This window comes from Mercenaria mercenaria, chromosome 1 (genome assembly GCF_021730395.1).
Source record: "Mercenaria mercenaria strain notata chromosome 1, MADL_Memer_1, whole genome shotgun sequence".
NCBI lineage: Eukaryota > Metazoa > Mollusca > Bivalvia > Venerida > Veneridae > Mercenaria > Mercenaria mercenaria.
The window spans coordinates 90336095-90348670 of NC_069361.1; positions in this window are offsets into that span (position 1 = coordinate 90336095).

The following is a 12576-nucleotide window of genomic DNA, read 5'->3' on the forward strand; positions in this document are numbered from 1 at the left end:
TCTTTTCAGAATTTATCTTGGACAATCCTCATATAAATTTTTTATTCATTTATTTCAGTCTTTTCCATTTACAAAATATATATACAAATTTACATCAAAGCATTAAAACATATAAAATGGCCCTTCAATTTTAATATTATAAGAGACATATAGAATGTTTTGTTTAAATATTTACAATTAAGTTAATAGTGAACTCGAACAATAGGTTAAATCTAATTTTATAACTTCACATGTGTTATTCGACACAAAATTAAACCACTTTGATTACTTCTTTTACAAAGGTCAAACTGTACCACAAACTGTTTATTCATCAGCAATCAATGAAACAACTGTGGCATCATCACAAGGTAACTCAAGGTGTTAGGAAGCTGGTCCTCATTCTCACAATGATATGCTATACTTCTACAAGATAGGAATATATGAGTTTTACCCTCCCCCCAATTCTACACTTTAGTACAGAAACATACAAGAAATAATTACAATTTACTAAACTTGTACAACAAGTTTATCATAAAAAAATTAATTTTCATTCTTTCATATAATTATTAAAGCTATGACCACTTACATAACTGACAAAGTCAACTGATATGTGCTTGAAAGGTTATGAGGAAACATCAATGGCCTTTCAACACTCTTCAAATTTTATAGTACAATAGGTATTCTGAAAATTTTCAACCTTAACAATTCAGCTTCTGTCTGCTTGATCAGCTACAAGTTGCTATCTTAAGTTAAAATCATCTTAAATCACAACAATTCCTCTTAATCAAAAGACCATGTTTCAATTAATATAAAGCAAGTCAACATTTATTGAAAATGCATCAATTCACACAACTTAATCTATGCACATTGACAATATCTAGTAAAAATATGTATTGTCCATGTGTACCACTTCTTATTTTAAAAACAACACCAGAGCCTTTCGGTTTACAAAAATACAAATTACAAATACAATGTGAATTTTTTTTACTGTAGCTAGCAGTTCAGCCGACAGTCCTTTGTAGTATGCAGATACTGCAAATTCTACAAATACATTTCCAATAATTCAGTTGGTTGCTGCCTGCTGGTCTCAAGTACACCTCTGCAAGAAACTAAGACCAATTTATTACACACCGCAACCCCTATAGAAAAATTAACATTTTGATGACGACTTGTCAGATTACTTCATTATAAATATATAAAAATTATTAACAAGACCAAGGAAAACATGACTGCACACTTAAATGATAATGCATAATTATTACATTAACAGAATCTATAAATTTATTTCAAGAACTGCATTAGAGACTTTCATTTAAGGATTGACCACTTACATCACTTTCCTATTTATATGAAATTACTGTTATCAAATGAGATGGTTCTCGACATGAAGCATCTGAAGTTTTCATTACATGTATGTTTCAACAATTCAGCTATTTTCTATATCTGGTTATTTTCAATGGCACAATCTTTAATCTGTCTTCTGAAATAAAAAGACTTCCCACCCCTTCATAGAAACTCTAAAATAGTAGGTGTTTTTTTATATAAAATTAAAGTCTTAAGAGAATTTATACACAAATGAAAACATTGAAGGTCTTTGAATCTAACATGCTTTTTTTCGATACAGTACTCAAGTCAAATCTACTTGTCAGATGAACTTTTTTTTAAGATTTTTCATTTACTACACTTCTGTTAAAACAAAGAACCTTTTCATTAAAAGTCTTACAATTTTAACAAGTTCATAGAAATTTTTTATCAAAATGTGTATACAAAAACTGTTTACTTATTGGGCAATCAGCCAAAATTAATGAGAAATCTGTCTGCATCACAAATGAAACAACAGGAGATGGTACAAAATCCTATATATGGTATGTAGAACTACTGTTCCTCATCTGCATCTCGCGTTTTTTCAAGAGACTAGGAATATGTAAATCATACCCCCACCCCCAATGTTGATGGTAGAAAAAGAACCAGATAAAACATGCAGAAGACACAAAAAGCAAATATCTGTGGAAATCAATTGTTACACATTTTTCAATTAATAATTTAGAAAGGATGTATATCATAACATAATCATAGCCCTAAATGGATTCCATCAATTTACATTAAAATTATCTTCAACCTATGGCCACTTGCCTTATCAAAGAGGTTAAGCGATTTTTTTTTACTGTAGCTAGCAGTTCAGCTGACAGTCCACTGTAGTATGCAGATACTGCAAATTCTACAAATACATTTCCAATAATTCAGTTGGTTGCTGTCTGCTGGTCTCAACTACACCTCTGCAAGAAACTATGACCAATTCATTACACACCCCACCCCCTATAGAAAAATTAACATTTTGATGACGACTAGTCAGATTACTTCATTATAAATATATAAAAATTATTAACAAGACCAAGGAAAACATGACTGCACACTTAAATGATAATGCATAATTATTACATTAACAGAATCTATAAATTTATTTCAAGAACTGCATTAGAGACTTTCATTTAAGGATTGACCACTTACATCACTTTCCTATTTATATGAAATTACCGTTATCAAATGAGATGCTTCTCAACATGAAGCATCTGAAGTTTTCATTACATGTATGTTTCAACAATTCAGCTATTTTCTATATCTGGTTATTTTCAATGGCACAATCTTTAATCTGTCTTCTGAAATAAAAAGACTTGAGGAGGCTACGTTTTTGGTGTGTGGCATTCCCTTTTTGATATTTTTCTTTGTTTTTTTTTTCCCACCCCTTCATAGAAACTCTAAAATAATAGGTGTTTTTTTACATAAAATTAAAGAGAATTTATACACAACTGAAAACATTGCAGGTCTTTGAATCTAACATGCTTTTTTTCAATACATTACTGAAGTCAAATCTACTTTTCAGAGAAAGTTTTTTTTTTTAAGATTTTTCATGTTCTTCACTTCTGTTAAAACAAAAAACCTTTTCATCAAAAGTCTTACAATTTTAACAAGTTCATAGAAATTTTTTTGATCAAAATGTGTATACAAGAACTGTTTACTTAATGGGCAATCGGCCAAAATTAATGAGAAATCTGTCTGCATCACAAATGAAACAACAGGAGATGGTAGAAAATCCTATATATGGTATGTAGAACTACTGTTCCTCATCTGCATCTCGCGTTTCTGCAAGAGACTAGGAATATGTAAATCATACCCCCACCCCCAATGTTGATGGTAGAAAAAGAACCAGATAAAACATGCAGAAGACACAAAAAGCAAATATCTGTGGAAATCAATTGTTACACATTTTTCAATTAATAATTTAGAAAGGATGTATATCATAACATAATCATAGCCCTAAATGGATTCCGTAAATTTACATTAAAATTATCTTCAACCTATGGCCACTTGCCTTATCAAAGAGGTTAAGCGATTTTTTTTTTACTGTAGCTAGCAGTTCAGCTGACAGTCCATTGTAGTATGCAGATACTGCAAATACATTTCCAATAATTCAGTTGGTTGCTGTCTGCTGGTCTCAACTACACCACTGCAAGAAACTTTGACCAATTTATTACACACCCCACCCCCTATAGAAAAATTAACATTTTGATGACGACTTGTCAGATTACTTCATTATAAATATATAACAAGAGGACCATGATGGTCCTGAATCGCTCACCTCTTCCCACATGACCCAGTTTTGAGTATGACATCGTTTTTTCTATTATTTGACATAGTGACCTAGTTTTTGAGCTCATGTGACCCAGTTTTGAACTTGACCTAGATATTATCAAGATAAACATTCTGACCAATTTTCATGAAGATCCATTGAAAAATATGGTCTCTAGAGAGGTCACAAGGTTTTTCTATTATTTGACCTATTGACCTAGTTTTCGAAGGTACGTGACCCTGTTTTGACCTATACCTAGATATCATCAAGGTGAACATTCTCACTAATTTTCATGAAGATCTCATGAAAAATATGGCCTCTAGAGAGGTCACAAGGTTTTTCTATTTTTATACCTACTGGCCTAGTTTTTGACCGCACGTGACCCAGTTTCGAAACTGACCTAGATATCATCAAGGTGAACATTCAGATCAATTTTCATGAAGATCCATTGAAAAATATGGCCTCTAGAGAGGTTAAAAGATTTTAATAATTTTAGACCTACTGACCTAGTTTTTGACCGCAGTTGACCCAGTTTCAAACCTGACCTAGATATCATCAAGATGAACATTCAGACCAACTTTCATACAGATCCCATGAAAAGTATGGCCTCTAGAGAGGTAACGAGGTTTTTTTTATTATTTGACCTACTGACCTAGTTTTTTATGGCACGTGACCCAGTTTCAAACTTGACCTAGATATCATCAAGATGAACATTCTGACCAATTTTTATGGAGATCCATTCACAAGTATGGCCTCTATAGAGGTCACAAGCTTTTTCTATTTTTAGACCTACTGACCTAGTTTTGACCGCACATGACCCTGTTTCGAACTTGACCTAGATACCATCAAGATGAACATTCAGACCAATTTTCATACAGATCCCATGAAAAATATGGCCTTTAGAGAGGTCACAAGGTTTTTCCATTATTTGACCTACTGACCTAGTTTTTGATGGCACGTGACCCACTTTAGAACTTGACCTAGATATCATCAAGACAAACATTCAGACCAACTTTCATACAGATCCCATGAAAAGTATGGCCTCTAGAGAGGTCACAAGGTTCTTCAGTTATTAGACCTACTGACCTAGTTTTTGACGGCACGTGACCAACTTTCGAACTTGACCTAGATATCATCAAGGTGAACATTCTGACCAATTTTCATGAAGATCTCATGAAATATATGGCCTCTAGAGAGGTCACAAGGTTTTTCTATTATTTGACCTACTGACCTAGTTTTTGACGGCACTTGACCCAGTTTCGAACTTGACCTAGATATCATCAAGGTGAATATTCTGACCAATTTTCATGAAGATCTTGTGAAATATATGGCCTCTAGAGAGGTCACAAGGTTTTTCTATTTTTAGACCTACTGACCTAGTTTTTGATGGCACGTGACCCAGTTTCGAACTTGACCTAGATATCATCAAGGTGAATGTTCTGACCAATTTTCACGAAGATTTTTTGAAATATATGGCCTCTAGAGAGGTCACAAGGTTTTTCTATTTTTAGACCTACTGAACTAGTTTTTGAAGGCACGTGACCCAGTTTCGAACTTGACCTAGATATCATCAAGGTGAACATTCTGACCAATTTTCATGAAGATCTTGTGAAATATATGGCCTCTAGAGAGGTCACAAGGTTTTTCTATTTTTAGACCTACTGACCTAGTTTTTAATGGCATGTGACCCAGTTTCGAACTTGACCTAGATATTCTGACCAACTTTCATAAAGATCCCATGAAAAATGTGACCTCTAGAGTGGTCACAAGCAAAAGTTTACGGACGCACGCACGGACGGACGACGGACACCGCGCGATCACAAAAGCTCACCTTGTCACTTTGTGACAGGTGAGCTAAAAATTATTAACAAGACCAAGGAAAACATGACTGCACACTTAAATGATAATGCATAATTATTACATTAACAGAATCTATAAATTTATTTCAAGAACTGCATTAGAGACTTTCATTTAAGGATTGACCACTTACATCACTTTCCTATTTATATGAAATTACTGTTATCAAATGAGATGGTTCTCGACATGAAGCATCTGAAGTTTTCATTACATGTATGTTTCAACAATTCGGCTCTTTTCTATATCTGGTTATTTTCAATGGCACAATCTTTAATCTGTCTTCTGAAATAAAAAGACTTCCCCGCCCCCTTTCACAGAAACTCTAAAATAATAGGTGTTTTTTTTATATAAAATTAAAGAGAATTTATACACAACTGAAAACATTGCAGGTCTTTGAATCTAACATGCTTTTTTTCGATACATTACTGAAGTCAAATCTACTTTTCAGAGAAACTTTTTTTTTAAGATTTTTCATTTACTTCACTTCTGTTAAAACAAAAAACTTCTTCATCAAAAGTCTTACAATTTTAACAAGTTCATAGAATTTTTTTTATTAAAATGTGTATACAAAAACTGTTTACTTATTGGGCAATCGGCCAAAATTAATGAGAAATCTGTCTGCATCACAAATGAAACAACAGGAGATGGTAGAAAATCCTATATATGGTATGTAGAACTACTGTTCCTCATCTGCATCTCGCGTTTCTGCAAGAGACTAGGAATATGTAAATCATACCCCCACCCCCAATGTTAATGGTAGAAAAAGAACCAGATAAAACATGCAGAAGACACAAAAAGCAAATATCTATGGAAATCAATTGTTACACATTTTTCAATTAATAATTTAGAAAGGATGTATATCATAATAGCCCTAAATGGATTCCGTAAATTTACATTAAAATTATCTTCAACCTATGGCCACTTGCCTTGTTTATCAAAGAGGTTAAGTGATTTTTTTTTACTAGCAGTTCAGCTGACAGTACATTGTAGTATGCAGATACTGCAAATTCTACAAATACATTTCCAATAATTCTGTTGGTTGCTGTCTGCTGGTCTCAACTACACCTCTGCAAGAAACTATGACCAATTTATTACACACCCCACCCCATATAGAAAAATTAACATTTTGATGACGACTTGTCAGATTACTTCATTATATAAAAATTATTAACAAGACCAAGGAAAACATGACTGCACACTTAAATGATAATGCATAATTATTACATTAACAGAATCTATAAATTTATTTCAAGAACTGCATTAGAGACTTTCATTTAAGGATTGACCATTTATACGACTTTCATATAATTTATATGAAATTACTGTTTTCAAATGAGATGGTTCTCAACATCAAACTTTTTCATGAAGCATCTGAAGTTTTCATTACATGTATGTTTCAACAATTCAGCTATTTTCTATATCTGGTTAACTTCAATGGCACAATCGTTAAACTTTCTTCTGAAATAAAAGAACTTCCCATCCCTCCACAGAAACTCTAAAATAATAGTTTTTCTATATAAACTTAAAGAGAATTTATACAAAAAGATTGCAGGTCTACGAATCTAACATGCTTTTTGTGATACATTGTTAAAATCAAATGTACTTTTCAGAGAAACTTTTTTTTCTTTTTAAAGATTTTTCATTTACTTCACTTCTGTTAAACAAATAATCTTTTCATCAAAAGTTTTAAAAACATTTATTTAATACTGGAAATTTACAATTTTAACAAGTTCATAGGAAATTTTCTATCAAATTGTGTATATAAAAACAAGCTTTACTTATTGGGACAATCAGCCAAAATTAATGAGAAATCTGTCTGCATCACAAATGAAACAACAGGAGATGGTAGCAAATCCTATATATGGCATCTAGAACTACCGTTCCTCATCTGCATCTCGCGCCTCTGCAAGAAATATGTAAATCATACTCCCACCCCCAATGTTGATGGTAGAAAAAGAACCAGATAAAACATGCAGAAGACACAAAAAGCAAATATCTCTGGAAATCAATTGTTACACATTTTTTAATTAATAATTAGAAAGGATGTATATCACAACATAATCATAGCCCTAAATGGATTCCGTAAATTTACATTAAACTTATCTTCAACCTATGGCCACTTGCCTTGTTTATCAAAGAGGTTAAGTGATTTTTTTTTTTTTTTTTTACTGTAGCTAGCAGTTCAGCTGACAGTCCATTGTAGTACGCAGATACTGCAAATTCTACAAATGCATTTCCAATAATTCAACTGGTTGCTGTCTGCTGGTCTCAACTACACCTCTGCAAGGAACTATGACCAATTTATTACACACCCAACCCCCTATAGAAAAATTAACATTTTGATGACGACTTGTCAGATTACTTCATTATAAATATATAAAAATTATCAACAAGACCAAGGAAAACATGACTGCACACTTAAATGATAATGCATAATTATTACATTAACAGAATCTATAAATTTATTTCAAGAACTGCATTAGAGACTTTCATTTAAGGATTGACCACTTACATCACTTTCCTATTTATATGAAATTACCGTTATCAAATGAGATGCTTCTCAACATGAAGCATCTGAAGTTTTCATTACATGTATGTTTCAACAATTCAGCTATTTTCTATATCTGGTTATTTTCAATGGCACAATCTTTAATCTGTCTTCTGAAATAAAAAGACTTCCCACCCCTTCACAGAAACTCTAAAATAATAGGTGTTTTTTTTTATATAAAATTAAAGAGAATTTATACACAACTGAAAACATTGCAGGTCTTTGAATCTAACATGCTTTTTTTCCGATACATTGCTGAAGTCAAATCCACTTTTCAGAGAAACTTTTTTTTTAAGATTTTTCATTTACTTCACTTCTGTTAAAACAAAAAACCTTTTCATCAAAAGTCTTACACATCTTTTTTTTTATCAAAATGTGTATACAAAAACTGTTTACTTATTGGGACAATCAGCCAAAATTAATGAGAAATCTGTCTGCATCACAAATGAAACAACAGGAGATGGTAGAAAATCCTATATATGGTATGTAGAACTACTGTTCCTCATCTGCATCTCGCGTTTTTTCAAGAGACTAGGAATATGTATATCATACCCCCACCCCCAATGTTGATGGTAGAAAAAGAACCAGATAAAACATGCAGAAGACACAAAAAGCAAACATCAGTGGAAATCAATTGTTACACATTTTTCAATTAATCATTTAGAAAGGATGTATATCATAACATAATCATAGCCCTAAATGGATTCCATAAATTTACATTAAAATTATCTTCAACCTATGGCCACTTGCCTTGTTTCTCAGAGGTTTAGCGATTTTTTTTACTGTAGCTAGCAGTTCAGCTGACAGTCCATTGTAGTATGCAGATACTGCAAATTCTACAAATACATTTCCAATAATTCAGTTGGTTGCTGTCTGCTGGTCTCAACTACACCTCTGCAAGAAACTAAGACCAATTCATTACACACCCCACCCCCTATAGAAAAATTAACATTTTGATGACGACTTGTCAGATTACTTCATTATAAATATATAAAAATTATTAACAAGACCAAGGAAAACATGACTGCACACTTAAATGATAATGCATAATTATTACATTAACAGAATCTATAAATTTATTTCAAGAACTGCATTAGAGACTTTCATTTAAGGATTGACCACTTACATCACTTTCCTATTTATATGAAATTACCGTTATCAAATGAGATGGTTCTCAACATGAAGAATCTGAAGTTTTCATTACATGTATGTTTCAACAATTCAGCTATTTTCTATATCTGGTTATTTTCAATGGCACAATCTTTAATCTGTCTTCTGAAAGAAAAAGACTTCCCACCCCTTCACAGAAACTCTAAAATAATAGGTGTTTTTTTTTATATAAAATGAAAGAGAATTTATACACAACTGAAAACATTGCAGGTCTTTGAATCTAACATGCTTTTGTTCCGATACATTGCTGAAGTCAAATCTACTTTTCAGAGAAACTTTTTTTTTAAGATTTTTCATTTACTTCACTTCTGTTAAAACAAAAAACCTTTTCATCAAAAGTCTTACACATTTTTTTTTTTATCAAAATGTGTATACAAAAACTGTTTACTTATTGGGACAATCAGCCAAAATTAATGAGAAATCTGTCTGCATCACAAATGAAACAACAGGAGATGGTAGAAAATCCTATATATGGTATGTAGAACTACTGTTCCTCATCTGCATCTCGTGTTTCTGCAAGAGACTAGGAATATGTATATCATACCCCCACCCCCAATGTTGATGGTAGAAAAAGAACCAGATAAAACATGCAGAAGACACAAAAAGCAAACATCAGTGGAAATCAATTGTTACACATTTTTCAATTAATCATTTAGAAAGGATGTATATCATAACAAATCATAGCCCTAAATGGATTCCATAAATTTACATTAAAATTATCTTCAACCTATGGCCACTTGCCTTGTTTCTCAGAGGTTTAGCGAATTTTTTTACTGTAGCTAGCAGTTCAGCTGACAGTCCATTGTAGTATGCAGATACTGCAAATTCTACAAATACATTTCCAATAATTCAGTTGGTTGCTGTCTGCTGGTCTCAACTACACCTCTGCAAGAAACTAAGACCAATTCATTACACACCCCACCCCCTATAGAAAAATTAACATTTTGATGACGACTTGTCAGATTACTTCATTATAAATATATAAAAATTATTAACAAGACCAAGGAAAACATGACTGCACACTTAAATGATAATGCATAATTATTACATTAACAGAATCTATAAATTTATTTCAAGAACTGCATTAGAGACTTTCATTTAAGGATTGACCATTTATACGACTTTCATATAATTTATATGAAGTTACTGTTTTCAAATGAGATGGTTCTGAACATGAAGCATCTGAAGTTTTCATTACATGTATGTTTCAACAATTCAGCTATTTTCTATATCTGGTTATTTTCAATCGCACAATCTTTAAACTGTCTTCTGAAATAAAAGAACTTTCCACCCCTCCACAGAAACTCTAAAATAATAGGTTTTTTTTATATAAACTTAAAAGAGAATTTATACAAAAACATTGCAGGTCTACAAATCTAACATGTTTTTTTTTATACACTGCTAAAATCAAATGTACTTTTCTGAGAAACTTTTTTCTTTTGAAAGATTTTTCATTTACTTCACTTCTGTTAAACAAATAATCTTTTCATCAAAAGTTTTAAAAACATTTATTTAATACTGGAAATTTACAATTTTAACAAGTTCATAGAAAATTTTCTATCAAATTGTGTATATAAAAACAAGCTTTACTTATTGGGACAATCAGCCAAAATTAACGAGAAATCTGTCTACATCACAAATGAAACAACAGGAGATGGTAGAAAATCCTATGGTATCTAGAACTACTGTTCCTCATCTGCATCTTGCATCTCTGCAAGGGACTAGAAATATGTAAATCATACCCCCACCCCCAATGTTGATGGTAGAAAAAGAACCAGATAAAACATGCAGAAGACACAAAAAGCAAATATCTGTGGAAATCAATTGTTACACATTTTTTAATTAATAATTAGAAAGGATGTATATCACAACATAATCATAGCCCTAAATGGATTCCGTAAATTTACATTAAACTTATCTTCAACCTATGGCCACTTGCCTTGTTTATCAAAGAGGTTAAGTGATTTTTTTTACTGTAGCTAGCAGTTCAGCTGACAGTCCATTGTAGTATGCAGATACTGTAAATTCTACAAATACATTTCCAATAATTCAGTTGGTTGCTGTCTGCTGGTCTCAACTACACCTCTGCAAGAAACTAAGACCAATTCATTACACACCCCACCCCCTATAGAAAAAATTAACATTTTGATGACGACTTGTCAGATTACTTCATTATAAATATATATAAAAGAAACTCTAAAATAATAGGTTTTTTTAAAATAAAATTAAAGAGAATTTATACACAACTGAAAACATTGCAGGTCTTTGAATCTAACATGCTTTTTTTCAATACATTGCTGAAGTCAAATCTACTTTTCAGAGGAACTTGTTTTAAAAGATTTTTAATTTACTTCACTTCTGTTGAAACAAAAAACCTTTTCATCAAAAGTCTTACAATTTTAACAAGTTCATAGAATTTTTTTTATCAAAATGTGTATACAAAAACTGTTTACTTATTGGGCAATCAGCCAAAATTAATGAGAAATCTGTCTGCATCACAAATGAAACAACAGGAGATGGTAGAAAATCCTATATATGGTATGTAGAACTACTGTTCCTCATCTGCATCTCGCGTTTCTGCAAGAGACTAGGAATATGTATATCATACCCCCACCCCCAATGTTGATGGTAGAAAAAGAACCAGATAAAACATGCAGAAGACTCAAAAAGCAAATATCTGTGGAAATCAATTGTTACACATTTTTCAATTAATAATTTAGAAAGGATGTATATCACAACATAATCATAGCCCTGAATGGATTCCGTAAATTTACGTTAAAATTATCTTCAACCTGTGGCCACTTGCCTTGTTTATCAAAGAGGTGATTTGGCAGGTCATTTATGGTGTACTGTCTGGTTATAGTAAAACTGGTACAACTGCAGATTGAGTATTATTATTCAGCTACTGTGTCAGCTTCAATGCACCTGAAATAAAGGCAAAACCCATCCTTCCCCCAAACAAGTATACAATTCAGCAAGTCGAGCAAGAAAAAGTTGATACAGGTCTTATTCTGGATATCTACCATTTATAACATCTATGCCAAACAAGAGAATTTAATTTTACTTTGATCGCCAATGTCTAAACTAATATATATAATCTAAAGTTGACTGAAATGTATATGAAACATAAACCGGATTTATGTAAGTTTTAACTTGCAAGCAGTAAATTCTTATGCTTTTCTATGGACATTCCAGCTGAATTTTCTCTAGACACCGACTTCCAGAATGATTTCTTGTCTATGACAGGTACCAGATGCTAGTCTAATCTTGTCTGCTGTTCTTAGTAACATTGTCTGAAAAGAAACTTGGTTCATTTAAATAAGACCACCCACCCCCATCCCTTCTGATCTATGGGCATTTCCTATGAACTTTCTTACAAAAATAAACATAAGAA